The 15,370-nt window shown below is 46.0% G+C and overlaps 1 protein-coding gene across 2 annotated transcripts in view; it reads left to right on the plus strand.

Moving 5' to 3' along the window:
* Nucleotides 1-15,370, plus strand: part of Mob3b (MOB kinase activator 3B) — a 168,257-nt gene that overhangs the window by 19,281 nt on the left and 133,606 nt on the right. The window contains exon 1 of one of the 2 annotated variants that reach the window (XM_040740319.1): nucleotides 5,043-5,263. The exons of the other annotated variant lie outside the window; for it this stretch is intronic. The gene's annotated coding sequence lies outside the window, so the exon portion shown is untranslated. Of the gene's footprint in view, nucleotides 1-5,042; nucleotides 5,264-15,370 lie in introns of those variants that run through there. 2 annotated transcript variants of the gene reach the window in all.

The raw sequence follows: 15,370 nt of genomic DNA on the forward strand, positions 1-15,370 counted from the left end.
CAATGGATTCGGTATCTCCATCTCCAGTACTGGGGCATTTTTCAGTGCAGAGTGAAACCAGGGCTGAGTGTTTGGAGAGGCCCTACCCTGGAAAAGCTGACCTGAGAATATCAGGCTAGGTCATTCTTTTGCTCCCACCCATTCCAGCGGGTACAGAGGTAGACAGACACTGGCAAGCTGTCTGTCTTTCCTGCAGTTAAATTCAGAACGTTGTCCAGAGAGCATCAGCCATTTGGGAAAAGCTGATAGGGTGTGGAGGGAGGATAATATTCCTCCGAAGCTGTCCGTTCTCATCCATCAAGCCCAAGTGTATGCAACTTGCAGGTCAAAAGGAATTTTGCATTTGTGATTATGTAAAGATACCGAAGTGGGTGTTTGTTGTGGATTATCAAGGTGGGCCCGCCATGATCACTGGGTCTTTATAAACCCGAGGTCATCAGAGTCAGGACAGTGACAGAATCAGAGCACATAGCCTTTGGCAGTAAAAAACCCAGAGCAAATGGACTTTTTTGTCAGGCTCTGAGAGGAGCACAGCCCTATTTTTAAAGTCCTGAACTCCAATGTATAAAGTTTAAAAAACATATTATCCATGCTTCTGGAAGTTTGTTATGGAATCAATAAGAAACAAGCATACATGTACATACTGGTCCCGCTGTTCCTGTGTTGGATGCAAGAACTCACTCCTAGGACTTTTCTCAGACCCCTCTCTTGTTCAGGTTCCTGACGCTCATGAAGGCCTGTGGGAACACTAACTAAGGGGCTCTGTTTTCCTTTCTCCAACTCCCCAGACATTCAGGACTAACTCCAGTCCAGTAACTAACAAGCTTTGAAAGTGACAAGCTTGGTCACTGGCCATGGTGTCGTCTGCTGTTCATGTTAGCTAGTGAGTGATTTATGGGCTGAGGGGTTAGCCGAGGAGTTTGTACTTAATACTGTCACTGTGCATATGCACCTCAGAACCAGGGACACCGAGAACAACATAGACAAAGACCCAGCAGAACCACTGATAAAACGGGACTGGTAAACAACCGGCTGGGCTTTCATGTATCCGCTGAGTGACAAAGAATTAAGTATGGTAGATACACGTGTTGGAGGTCTCAGTAGACAATGCACAGTTGTACACAGTGGCCCCTTGTTTCTGATGGCCACACTTCAGTTCTCTAGGAACACTGAGATCCTGAGATGTGTGTGTCGGTTTACTGGGGACAGCACCCAACAGCCACACCCAGCAGGCAAACGAGAGCAGCAGAATTGGGCAGGGCAGAAACTGAATGAAGCACTGGATGGTTGGAAGCTCACACGGCCTAGAAGAGCCGTCTCACATTAGGGCAGGAGGGCCTAGTCTTTCTGTCCCGCTGCCGGCTAGTCCCCCTGTGCAGGCCACCCATCCTTCCAGGGACCTAGCAGCCCCAGTGAAGCAGCTCTCTCCAGCCACTTGTGATTCCTTGAGAGGGTTCCACTGCCGGCTCTACTGATTACTGGGAGAGTAAAGTCACTAGTCCGGAAGGGGTGACAGGTTACGGGGTCCTCTTCACTGTGAGTTCCTGACTCTGGTGCCAGACTTTACAGAGGGTTAGTCAGCATTTCTCACAAGGCTCAAGTCAAGATCTGGAGTATGCAGAAATAAGAGACAGGCAAGGAATAGGAGCCAGGGAGATGACTTAATAGTCAAGAGGACCCGGGTTCAGTTCCCAGCTCCCATACCCAACTGCTCACAACCCCATGTACACACAGAGGGAACAAATGCACATAAAATAAATACATAATTTGGGGTTAGGGTGCTGGCAGGCCACAGAGCCAAGGCTCTGAAGAGAAAAGACAGGGAAAGCCAAGTGACAGCCACCCCTCAGACCCAAGAACAGCAGCCTGTGGGTCTGAGTCTGCCTCCACTTTGAGTTCCATTCATCATAATTTGTTCCATTAGTTGCTTCCCAGTTGCCATGCAACACCATAAGCAAGGCAACTTAAAGATGGAAGTGTGTGCTTGGTCCACCAGTTCCAAAGGAAGCTATCACAGCAGGGAGGCATGGCAGCAGGCAGGATGACAGAGGACAAAACTAAAAACAGAGAGTCGGAATCTCCTACCTCCGGTGACATACTTCCTTTAGTAAGGTCAAACCTCCTACACCTTTGCAGACAATGCCACCAATGGGAACTAAATGTTCAGATGTCTGAGTCTGTGGGAGACATCTACTTGCAAGCCACACTTGCCAATTCAGAGAGAAACTGCAAGTCATGTTTGTCATTTGGCCTTGTCACTTGGAGTAGAGATGACTACTGAAGTCAAGGTTGCTGCTAGTTGGGGCATTTATGGCCTTCCTTCTGTCTTATAAGGTGTGTTTTGGAAACACAATACAAGAGCTTTTCATTTCCCAGCCCTCCCATGCCCCCCTTTCCCCTTGTGGTTCTCAGATCCCTCCATACATCTTGTTCTGTACATCTCGTTGTCCTTTTCTCTTTATTCATGGACAGTGCCTGGAGTTTGGCTTTACTGCACTGGGGGTCGGCCGTTAAGATCTTTGGTGTGACTGATCAACTCCCGCGGGGCTCCCATTCAAATAGAGTCAGGGCATCTCCAAGGGTGGTACTGCTAAGAGACAGCGGGGAGACTGCAATGATAATAGAAGGCTTTGTCACTGACTTCTGCCAGATTGTTTTCTAGCTGCTGATCTTAACATTTAGGCCAAATAGTAGATAAAAAAAGATTTGCTGACCAATGGTCTCGTGATGCTCCCTTTACAAGAGTATAGATGTTTCTGTCTGTGCTTTTATTTAGTTTTAGCATACTGGTAGTTGGAGAGTTTGGAGGCCTTGTGACAAGCCAAGTCTGACCTGTCTGTAATGGCTGCCTGGAAAGGGTGTGTTAAGAAGGATTCTGAAGTCCAAAAAAACCTGAATATATACCTGGGGATGGATGGGACACCTGCCTGTATTTACCATGTACCGGGAACTGGACTAGCATCTCTCTCTACACAATGACCCACAATTGACTGTTGTCCTTTATTTTTTAAGACTACATCCAATGTATACTTTTGATCTAGTGTAGGAAATACTTTAATTTTTGAATTATTCAGGGGTAAAATGCTGAATGGAGGGTGAGGGTTAGTTAGGTGTCTAATTTCTGGGCTCTAGGAGAGTGGTGGGGAATACATTAAATCTGAAGTATTTGACTAGGAAAGAGATGGAACGAGAGTAATTTGTGGCTGGGTTTTGACAGTGTTTGGCTTGACAGGTCTATGGCTGCAGTAAGATCATTCTTGGGACGGGAGGGGCTGAACCTGCTGCTACAGAGGTTGCAGTAGGTAATGAAATAGCATATTCCCCCAGAGTCTCACTGATCTCATGGCAATGATGCTACATGAAAGCAGATCTTGCTGGGACTACTATGAAAGCAGCTTGGTTCCATGATGCTGCTTCGCGGGCCTGAGCGGTAGGTTTTACTAGGCTTGCTTTCCTGTTGAATCACAAAGAGACAGGCCTTCGGCGTTCTAACCCCTCCTCTGACTTAATCGAGATGTGTCTTTCTTTGGTCCTCGGTCTTTTCACACATGAAAGATAAATCTGTAACAGCTGGGGTGTGGAAGGAAATGCATTTGCCTTTTAAATCCTTGGTTAAAATATTTAAAATGTAAATCCTATCGCATTACTGTTATTATTTTAATAAAATGATTTTAGGGACTTGATTAAGGTAAATTAATCAGGCGTTTTGAACTCAAATTCATGATCCTTTTCTCGTTTCCAGTCTACGTACTGAATGGTAACGTATGCCTATGTGACGAGTGTAATGCTCTTTAAAAATCCTGTTTAAAGGGGTTGGAGTGATGGCTCAGTGGACCAGAGTGCTTGCCTCTTACACTTGGTGGTCTGCCTACCTGTATCCAAATCCCCAGGACCCACATGAGAAGCCAGCCATGGTCACACATACACACATGCTCCAATATATGTTGGGGGCAGAAACAGGGGGACCACCTGGGCTTTCTGTCCACCAGCCTAGCTTCTGATAATTGTGAGAGACCATGTCCTGGGGCCTCTGCATTCGCATGCACATACACCCCCCCATACACACACGTATGTGCACAGTCACAAACAAGATAAAATAAGTACTGTGGTAAGGTCTTGTTCCTTTTGAATGCAAGATTGTAAACCCTCAGGGCTAGTCTGACCCTCAACGATTTCTATTTTCTTATAAGAAATAATACTTTTTATCCCTTTGTCATCCTGTAACCCAGAGTTACACCAAAAATATGAAGTTATTCTTGAAAAGTTAGATGGTCCAGCCACATTGGAACTTTGTCCCCACACAGCCCCCATTTTAGCGGTACCTGTGCCCACACCAAATGCCCGTTTACCCCCCCTGACTGCTAAATGCGTCTCTGATTCCCCTCCTGTTGCTCAGCCAGTTTCTCCTTTCGGCCTAGATAAGAAATTCTGAGTTGGAAACAAACTGCTATCAAATCTAATTCATATGCAAAGAAACTTGGATTGTGAGCAAATACGTGGAGTGCTGTTATCTTGAATTTTTGGTTTAGTATGAGTTAATTCTTTTAAGTTTGTTCAAAGGTGAATTCGCAAATGACCGGGACCAGGGCAGAACCGGTCTGCCCCTCCCTAACACGAGCATCAGGCAATCCAGCAACTCCTCTAATTAAAGGTCTAGCAGGCTCATAAGATTCCCAGAGCCAATTAAACAATGCTCACCCTTGTACCTCCCAGTAGATTGGGGAGCCGCTCGGCACTTGCTGTGATTGATATGAAAAGTAGCAACGTGTTTTCAAGCACATTTAGCACCGCTGTTCCTCTATGGAGCACAAGCTTTCTACACAGCAGCCTTTTATCCTCTGTGCTTTTGGAGTGTGAGAACACCATGAAAGCTGCCTGCACCACAGCCTTCCTCTGGCAGAGCTGGGAATCAAGGCCCCGAGGAGGGGGTGGGCAGCTGGAGAATGACGGGGGGAGGGGAGGGGGAACGGGACGACAGGGGCGGGGCAGGCAGCTGTCATCTGAATAGCATTTTCCTCTGCCATTATCCTTCCGCCCAAGGCTCCCTCCATTCATATTCATGGCTTCCTTGTTGCAGAGCATCAAGGCCAGCTCCCTCTGCACCTTTCATCCCTTGTCTCTCTTGGAGTTTCTCCTTGGTTTCCGAGGATTCATTGAACCAACTCCGGAAAAAAAATAAGCTAGTAGAAATTGGAGCCAGTTCGGAGACACTCTACTGGGAAGAATTTATTTAAATGCAAGAAGTTAAAGCCAAATCTGTATGGTGAGTTAACTTTATATGTGCCATTGTTATTTAATTCCATTAATTCCCTACTAATTAGCGACTAATTTTTTTTTCTACCTGTATGGAAACAGTAGTTTCGTGCTGATAAGAGAACTCCTGCCCCAGGGAAACATTTATATTCTAATTTGCAAGCTGTACATATTTAGTGCAGAAAATGTAAAACTACAACAGTTAAATAACGTACAAAGAAGAAATTTAAAAACCACTGTCATTAGCAGTGAGCAGCAAGAATATTTTTAGTGAAGGCAACTGTCCTGAGCCTGCTATGCAAGAAACACAGACGCACATACTTGTGTCTTTGTACAGCGCCAGAATGAAGCAGAGTAACTTAGAGTAGGGCATAGCTGTAAGGATTCAGGCATTAAGCTGGCCTGCCCATCACCTGGCAGAATGCACTCAGGCAGTACCCAGGCCAGCCCAGGTGCAAAGGACCCCTGTCTCCCTCTTCTCTTCTGTCCTCTCTCCATCTCTGAGTCTCTTTATCTCTGTCTCCCCCCCCCCGTGCGCGCCTTCTAATAAAACTTCTCGCTAAGCTCTGTCTGCCTGGCATGCTTGTCCCTCCACCTCGGTCAGCCAAGGTTCTCCTCGTGTTTTATCATAACAATAGCCTGCTTTGCATCATCACGTGCTTCCTTGTGTACAATACGAAATCATAACTATTTCCGTATCAAAATATTTCTTTGAAAATTTTATGTGTCGATTTAGAAATTTATTATTTGGATATTCCATGAGTTTTGGGAAGTTGGAGTTTTTCAAATTCGTTCAACAAATTCTGGGCAATTGGTTGCATAAAGTTCTGCGAATAAGTTTTGTGGGAAACTCCTGGCTTTTCATTAGAAAAGATTCGTAGAATGATTTGTGAGTCAAAAGGGTATTTGAACTTCAGAGTGTCCCTCCTCAGAGGATGTTAGGGGCAGAGCCGCCTGTGGCAGTGCGTGAAGCCCCAAACAAGGAACTAGGGTAGCCTTTCCTGAACCTGCCGTCATCCAGGGGTTTTCACTACAGGAAGAAAACCAACCGCTTGCTAACTTTCTTAGACAACAGGAAAAAGAAAGCAGAGGAGTGTGGCCAGCTATGGAAATGTTTGCAGGAGTGGAGACGGGGGGGGGGGGCGTCCCAACCATCGCCCGAGTACGGATAAACAAGTACAACAGAATGGATAATCCTTGAAGAAAAACAGACGTAACTGCTGGGGAACATCTGAGAACCCTTGGGGTCCAGAAATAAGTACTTCATAACAACAGCATAATGAGGCCACCGGGGTGCTGAAAGCATTAATTAATGAATGATTTTAAAGTTCTCCAGGAGCCTAGGGAGAGTTCAGAGTGGATAAATTCCTTTGCCCATAGCCACCAATATCTGCCTGTGTGGTGTAGCTTGTTTAAAACAACTAAAGTTTCGAAAACACACCTAATTCCCGATTTCCTGTTGCAAACGAGATGCGTCATGTTTACCAAAGACCTGATATTCTGTTGAGGGATGAGTGAGTTATTTTTCAACTGTAAATCTACACTTTTGAGCATATCTGGAGAGATTGAGAAATCGGTACTGTAATGTCCAGGTGTCCCAGTCTGCAAAAAAAGAGCCATAGGAAGAAAGCCATTAGCTCTGGACTTGCTATTAGCTAGACCTTTGTGCTCTTATTAGAAGAGCCATGCCCTGTAATTAGAACAGAAACAATAAGGGCTTCCTAATGTTTTTCTAATGAAACTTGGATTTTCACTGATGATGCGTCTAAGATTTTGGGGTAGGATCTGAGGGTTGAGATGTCGTGGAACTCCCTATGTAAAACAGGCTGGCTGCAGACTCATAGAAACCCATCTGGCTCTCCTGAATATGGGATTCATAGGTGTGGACCACCACGCCCGGCCCTCCCTTGGTCATTAACTCTAGCAGCCATCGGTTCTCTTGACATGGTTTTGATGTTGTCCACAGGTCAGCAGGCATTCCTGGTTTCTATAAACCTAAGGGAAGATCACTGATTAAGAGGTTGTGTAACTTTTGCTGAGGTGTCCCCTGGTTCATTTCAGGTGGAGCTGATTTTATGGGTTTATTATTTAGGGAGTGAGTCAAAGCAGAAACAGGCAGAAATGGAGTGGCAATTAACCTGTCCATCTGCCAGGATGGTACACAGAGATCAGTAACTGAAAACTAAGAATCTGGGACTCATATTTTTATGCAAAAGCCAACAACTATTTTCTGGAACTTCACTCCTCACATTCGTAGACCTACTCCTTCCCTCATTTCTTGACTTGTATCCTAAATGGAGAGTCTTAGGGTAGCAGCCCCTTGGGGAGGTAAGAAGGGGCTCCCAACCCGTGGAGCTCTGGGCTTCTAAGTCAGTGAGACCGGTGGATGACTGCTGTGGCGAAGTGTGCCTGTGGATGGAGGTGGCTGACCCGGCTTCATACCCCTTCCCAGCTGAATTCACTTCAGAACCTTCTGGCTGCTTTACCTTGGAGCCTCACCTCTCAGATTGACCAGCAGCAGCTCACTCACTTAGAAATGTAACCTATTGGGCTTTACAGCTGGCTCAGCTGTTTAGATCACTTGTTTCTCTTCCAGAGGACATGGGTGCAATTCCCAGAGCCTATAGGGTGGCTCACAGCCATCTGTAACTCTGGTTTCAGGGATCTGATGTTCTCCTCTGACCTCCCATGGGCACCAGGCAAACACATAGTTCACAGACATTTATGCAGGCAAAACAGCCGTATAAATAAAATGAAAATTAAAATAAAGAAATGTATCCTCTTGGGTTTGGTATGAGACGAGACCTGACATCTTAGACCAGGCTAGCCTTTCTCTGTAAGAGATCCGCCTGCATCTCTCTTCCACTGCACGGAGATTGTGTCACTCCTGGCCACAATTTATGCCTTAAAAAGATCTTTAGGATCTAAAATTTGCCACCTTGTCAAAACTTCTTGTTTATGGAACGGAGTGGGGGAACATTACAAATCTATATGCTTAGACAACATAGCAGAGAGTTCTGTCTTGATCAGTAAGGACTGGAAAAATGTAGCAATAATAGAATAGCCTCCTTTAGGACGTGGCTAGCGCTCACCAGGTGTGGCTGCTGAGCCACTTAAACATATCGAGTTACTCATTTCTCTCCGAAACTTGGAAGATAAGAACACCCTTCCCCCGCTTTGCAGATCAGAACGTTATCGGAGGTAGAGAGATGTGTCCAGGCTTCACAGGTTTGCTTGTTCCAAAGCATTGTTCTTTCCCCATGCTATCCACACAGACACCCAAATGTTGGAGCCACTGTCCGAGCAGGCTTGCTTGGAGTTTCCTTTCATCTGTCAGGTGCCACAAATGGCTCTGAAACCGGAGTTAATTATCTTGATACAAATCACTGACTGTTCTCTACTGGCTGGTGAGATGCTTGGCAGCTGTTGGCTCCTTAGACGCAGTTTAAATGGTTGAGTCCATTTGTCTGCCCATTTGTCATCCTAGATATGAATTGTTTTTCTGAAAATCTTCAGGTACACTTCATTTCGGGGTCATTGGGAAAGATTTCCTGTTGCTATTTGGCCGGGACCTATTTTTTTCTTTCTTTCTTTCTTTTTTTGGTTTTTCGAAACAGGGTGTCTCTGTATTGTTTTGGAGGCTGTCCTGGAACTCGCTCTGTAGACCAGGCTGGCCTCGAACTCACAGAGATCCACCTGCCTCTGTCTCCCAAGTGCTGGGATTAAAGGCGTGCACCACCAACGCCCGGCTCGGGACCTATTTCTTTACTACGGAATATGCTTTACTCAGGGAAGGCTTGTTGATCAATTAAAAAAATAACATTTATCCTTCCTCATGCAAATGTGCACAGAGATGTGTGTGCACAGATTTAAAATGCTACAGAGTCTACTCTTGAGCTGCCCTCCCTGGACTTTCAAATCTCATTTGCAAAATTCTTTTTTCTTTACTGTAAGAATTCAGTTTGATTGGAGAGGTGGGAAGTCTTTCTTCAGTTTAAGTGTCTCAGAATGGAGTTTAAGATAACCTTACAGGTATCATATAAAAGACACTCCTAACATAGAAAATATCCATGTCACTGGGCAGTGGTGCTACACACCTTTAATCCCAGCTCGGGAGGCAGAGACAGGTGGATCTTTTTGGTTTGAGACCAGCCTAGTTTACAAAGCAGTTGTCAAGACAGTCAGGACTATTACACAGAGAAATCCTGTCTCAAAGAAAAAAAAGAAAAAAGAAAAAAGAAAAGAAAATGTCCATGTTCATCTTTCTAATCTAGAATATGGAAAAAGAATGATGGGTACAGATATATGTCCTTTCTGCCACTGTCCACAATGAAACACTTTGAGCTACTGGGGAGAGAAAATACCATTTATTCAGGCACAGTGGTTATGAGCTCAAGTTCTACCCATTCCTGAGCCGTGCTTGCACAACTTCAAGTCTCCTATGATTTGTGAGAAAGTTTTTTTTCCCCATAATAAACAGTACAATCTACCTCAATCTCAGTTTCTCTAATCTCTGGAACTAGTACCACACCCTCATCTTGAAGGTGCTTAATTTGTATTTTGACAGCTGTGATAGCCTCAAAAGAAGTTATAATATATTTTGTTCTCCAAAATTATGGATTGCATATAAATTTTCCCAAACTGTATAATTACTTTATTCTTATGAAGAAATCCTGTATTTTATGAGCAAGGATTTGAAAAGTACTGAGGGCATATGCAGAACTAATTTTTTTTAATTTTATGTGCATTGATGTTTTGCCTGCATATATGTCTGTATGAGGATGCCAGATCTGCTGGAACTGGAGTTACAGACAGCTGTGAGCTGCCATGTGGGTGCTGGGAATTGAATTAGGGACATCTGGAAGGGCAGCCAGTGCTCTTAACCACTGAGCCATCCCTCCAGCCCCATATGCAGAACTATCTTCCTCTCCTGAGTATGTGTCAGTTTCCAAATTTAAAAAAGTTTTTGTTCTGGTTGTCTATTTTAAGTCTTCCTTTAAAAATTTTTTTGTTTGTATTTTACATGTGTGAGTGGTTTGTCAACACACACACACACACACACACACACACACGTTCACTACCTGTATTCTGTGCCCAAGGAGATCAGAAAGAGGGTGTTAGCTTCCCCAAACTGAAGTTACAGATGGTTGTGAGCCACGGTGTGGTGCTGGGAACCAAACCCAGGTCCCCTCCAGGAGCAGCCAGTGTTCTTAACCATTGAGCCATCTCTCCAGCCCTGTGCTCTTCCTTCTAACTTGCTTTTGTAGCGCTACTTCTAGCCTCCCTTTAATCTTCCAACTCACTGTCGCCACAACATTTGATGGCATTTATTAAATAGCCATGCTTTGTATTTCACATGTGGTCATGCTACAGATGACGTAAATGCGTGCAAATGAGCCCTGAAGTAGAAGAACCCTGGTTGGAGACGTTGACCTGTGGACTCTCAGGGCAACTCATGGAACCTGCCTAGAGCTCCTTTGCACTTCCTCTCAGCCCCTCAGACACTACAGCTTTTGCATGTTTCTTCTGACTCTGTGTTCTCCCTTGTCTCCTACCAAATTCCCACCTGTCATTAACGACCCATTTCAAATCTCATCTCCTATTGAGAGTTGAAGTCCCTCCCTCACGCACTGTTATCTGTGGCCCCCTCGGTGAGCAGTCTCAGACTTCTGCAGGCTGGAGTGTGCCTTCAGGATTTCATGATGAGTGTGTGAGGATGGGTGGGGACCTGTGGACATGGTCCCCTGTGTCTGTACCTCACACATCTGTACCTTGCTCTTCCTCAGTTTTTTTTTTTCCAGAGCCCTAGTACATTGTAAATGTTCTCTGTGTTTGCTCACTAAGGCGCTGACCTCAGTCAGTTCCCTCACAGGTAGGAATCTGATTAACGGTACACTGAGGGGCTTGAACCAGATGATGTTAAAACACGGGGTGGAATTCGGTTTGGACGAAGACCTTACAGAAGAGGACATGAGTGTGCGGTGAGCCATGCCCGGCTGTGGTGCGCTGAGGGAAAGGCTTCTGGTGAAGTGAGAAGCTTGTCGTCTACCTTGCCGTTTCACCCTGCTGGGCATGTTCGTTTGTTCTGAAGGGCTTCTAAGATGTTAGATCATTGACCCAGTGTGCTGGCTGGTTTTGATGTCAGCTCGACACAGGCTGGAGTCTTTTGAGAAGAGAGAACCTCAGTTTAGAAAATGGCCCCCAACAGATTGGCCTGTAGGGAAGTCTGTAGGACATTTTTAAATTAGTGGTTGACGTGGGTGATGCCCATCGTGGGTGGTCCCACCTCCCAACCCCGTGTCCCCTAGGCAGGTGGTCCTGGGATGTTATAAGAAAAGCTGAGCACACCATGGTGAGCAAGCCAGTAAGCAGCATTCTTCCATGGGCTGTACTTCATTCAGTGCCTGCCTCCGAGTTCCTGCCTGGAGTTCTTGACTGACGACCCTGGAGGAGGGACTACAGTCTATAAGATGAAATAAACCCTTTTCTTCCTACGCTGCTTTTCCTCGTGTTGTTTTATCACAGCACAATAGAAACCCTAAGAAAGACACCTGGTGTTGCATGTGTGTGATTAATTAAATAGAAGTACCCGTATTACGGGACCATAAACCCCTTGAAAGGCTTTCAGTAAAGTTTTTATATTCATCAGAAGATAAATAGACTACCGCCTTTTGACACTGAGCCAGAAGTGACATGGAGAGCTGGTTAGTTCCATGTCTAGCTCCACTCACTTACCCACAGACACATCCTACTCCTGAGCAGATGTTTCTCTAAAGGTCCCCGATACCAGGCTTATGCTTGTACTAGGCAAGCAGCGGATGATAAAATACAGTCCCTCTGACATCGATCTTGACAAAAGTTACCAAAGAGGAAGGTACAAAGGTAGAATGCCTTAGCTGTATCCCAGGAAGCCAGGACAGTTTCCCCCAGAATTTGTCTAATCTCACATCTGAAGAATGAGTGGTAGACAGCCACAGGTGGGGTCAGGAGGGGAAGAGGAAGAAACAGGTCTGCACTGGGCCCTGGAGTCAGAGAATATGGCCCTAGGGTACCCAGGAAGTATAGCTGACTGGAGAGAGCTGAATTCACAGAAGTAAATGGGTGATGATCAAGAGAGCCCTAAGGCTATGGCCAGGTGCTTTAACTGTGTCGTGAAGGTTGGAGCACCTGGAGGGCCCGAGCCTTGGGCTGTGTTGAGAGACCACTCTGGCTACTCAGCATGAAGGTTGGAGCACCTGGAGGGCCCGAGCCTTGGGCTGTGTTGAGAGACCACTCTGGCTACTCAGCATGAAGGTTGGAGCACCTGGAGGGCAACGAGCCTTGGGCTGTGTTGAGAGACCACTCTGGCTACTCAGCGTGGAAGATGGATGCGATCAGCTGCAAGTATGTTTGGAGCAGATGCATGCTGTGTCTCTCCCCGCCTCTAGTCAACCTCAGCGAATGTAATGTTGTGATAGTTCTCTGTCAGCCTCATCTGCCAGAGCTTATAGGAAGGAGTGTGGCCTAGGGAATCCCATCTACCCTACCATTCCTAGAACATGATCTTCTACAGCTTGAAAATGTCCCCAACAAACAGAATTAGAAAATGGTGTGGGATGAAGAGAAATGCACACCATTCAGATCTGGCAGAGCTAGATAGTTTGCCATATATGCTTAGGTCTCCCCCCTTCTCCCCTCTCTCCTAGGTAACCCTATTCTTTTCTACTGTTTCCTTCTCCGACATTAGCATCTACCTTGTAGGTAGTCAGTAAGCGTTGATCTGTTAGATAGATGATAACTAGACACATAGGTGATAGATATAGACAAAATGATAGACAGATGACAGATAAATACATATACAGATGATAGATAGAATTTAACTAGCCCAGGCTAACCTTGAACTTCTAATCCTGCCCCAGCCTCTCATAGATGGAATTATAGCTGTGTGCTGCTATTCTTGGCTTTCATATACATTTAGTTTTAAAAACGTATGTGTATGGTGTTTTGCCTACGTGTGTGTATGTATGCCACATCACGCCTGGCGCTAGTGGAGGTGACACGAGGGTGTCAGATTCTCTGAAACTGAGTTACAGAACCAACATGCGGATGCTGGGATCCGAACCAGGGTCCTGGAAGAGCAACAAGCAAGTTTACCAGCGGAGCAGTCTTTCCTGGCCTACATATTTTTTACAGCTACTTTAATATTTGAGCGAAACCATATAGAATATGATATCAGCTGTTATCGTTGTTCTCCTTCATTAGCTTAACCTGAGTTTAGAGATTCATCTGTACCGAAGATGGCGAGAACATAGCTCATTCTTCTAGAGGTGGAATTGCTCACGTGATGATAGTATAGAGCCTCAGTGCCTTGCTGAGTGAAAGAAAGGCTGTGATTTCTTCCCTTTTGTGGTGTGATATTTCCCTTTCCAGGGCCTACCTCCAGCTAGGGTGTGGGCTTCAACTTGGATGTAGCTCCAGCACTCTCTGAGCCACCCCACGGCCACCCCACCCACACACGCACAGTTTGTCTTTTATTTCCTAGTTAGGAAAGTCCATGCCTTGACACCTCCAGTCTGTGCTCCATTCTCTACCAGCAATATAGCCTCTCTTCCCACGACCAGAGAGCAGAGCTTAGCGTGAGTGGGAAGAAATTCAAGGCAAGTGTGACTTTAGTTCATGGTGAAGGAAGGGGTTAACTCCCACCGTGTACTGCTTTTGACGGGCAGGAACCCAGGATTAGCTACTGCTGGGAATGGATCTGAGTCTAACAGTAGCCTTTGCTTAGGGCACCTGCCGCCTTCAGAGAGTGAGGGAGTGCCACACAAAAGACTTCTCAGGATTTCTGTGCATAGCTGAAAAAGCTTAAATGACGTGGAGAAAACCACAAGTGAAAGAGGAGGGTGGACTAGGAGCAGCAGAAAGAAATACACACCCGCTTTTACCTCCCATTGATACCACAGGATAGGAAGCCACCAGTGTGGCGGCCTGGAGGAAAAGTGGGTTGCGGACTTCTAGCCTCAGAGCGTCAGAGAGCAGAAGACAGCAGGCCGAGTGCGACGTGGAGACAGGAGGTGGGAGGTCATCAGGGCTGCCATGGGGATTGGTGTGGTTTTTCAAATCTCTGACCACTCAGGCAAGTTGGTACGACAGACCGCTGATCTAGAAATAAAAATTATCAGTCATGGAAGTAGAAAGGGTGCGCCGCACCAAAGAAGTCATGACTGACCTACACGGTGGGAAGACAGAAGCCCTGATGGCTTAGAAGACTCCATAGGCTGAGTGAAGTCAAACTGCCTCAGGGTGAGAAACAACACAAGGAGTCCATCACCATGTGGGGCCCTTGGAATTCGGACACAAAAGACAAGTTCCACAGACTTTGATGTCTGAGGGTCAGTGGTCAGACAGCCCTGACATAGCAGCGATCAATGGGAAGAAGCTACTGGACTGCAAGCCACAAAACAGGGAGAGCAGACACATTTATTCATCTTGTGACTCAGAGTACAGCAGAACGCATACCACCATGGTCCACCCGTATCCCCCACATGTTTCCTGGGGCTGATGTGGGCCCGAGTGAGTTCTGTTTTACAGCTGCACAGCACAGACAGGAAAATCCCTGTCTCCTAAGGGCTCTTACACATCCTCACCCATTATGTTTGTTACCCTGGAGTGTAAAAACACCTCTGGGTGGATGAGACAGACGTCCGCCTTTACTGTGCGGATTGGGAAATCTGTGCGTTCCCCGATCTCCACACCAGCAGCAGCACCTCCAGATATCCTGGCTGTTTGCTGTGCCCACATCCAGTAAAGATAATCTGGCGTGCATTTGTAGCAACATCACGGAGAATTGTGTCCCGGCACGAAGAACTCTTTAGCTGCCTTGTACCTCTTTCCACTTTCCACAGAGCCAAGCAAGCCCTATTCTCCCATCTCTTGGGCTAACGAGAAATCCCTGTGTTCTTTCTTGCATTCCACTCCCAAAAGTGCCACTGTTCCTCACACTGTCCTGGATGAGCTTCCCATCCTCACCTCTAGATCAGACCTAACATAGAACAAGAAATTAGGTAGCACTCAGAATGCTGAATGCTAGGTAAGAATTTTAAGCAAACACTAGACTCTGAAACTGGTACATCTTGGGACT

Source organism: Mesocricetus auratus, unplaced genomic scaffold, assembly GCF_017639785.1.
Source record: "Mesocricetus auratus isolate SY011 unplaced genomic scaffold, BCM_Maur_2.0 Super-Scaffold_6730, whole genome shotgun sequence".
NCBI lineage: Eukaryota > Metazoa > Chordata > Mammalia > Rodentia > Cricetidae > Mesocricetus > Mesocricetus auratus.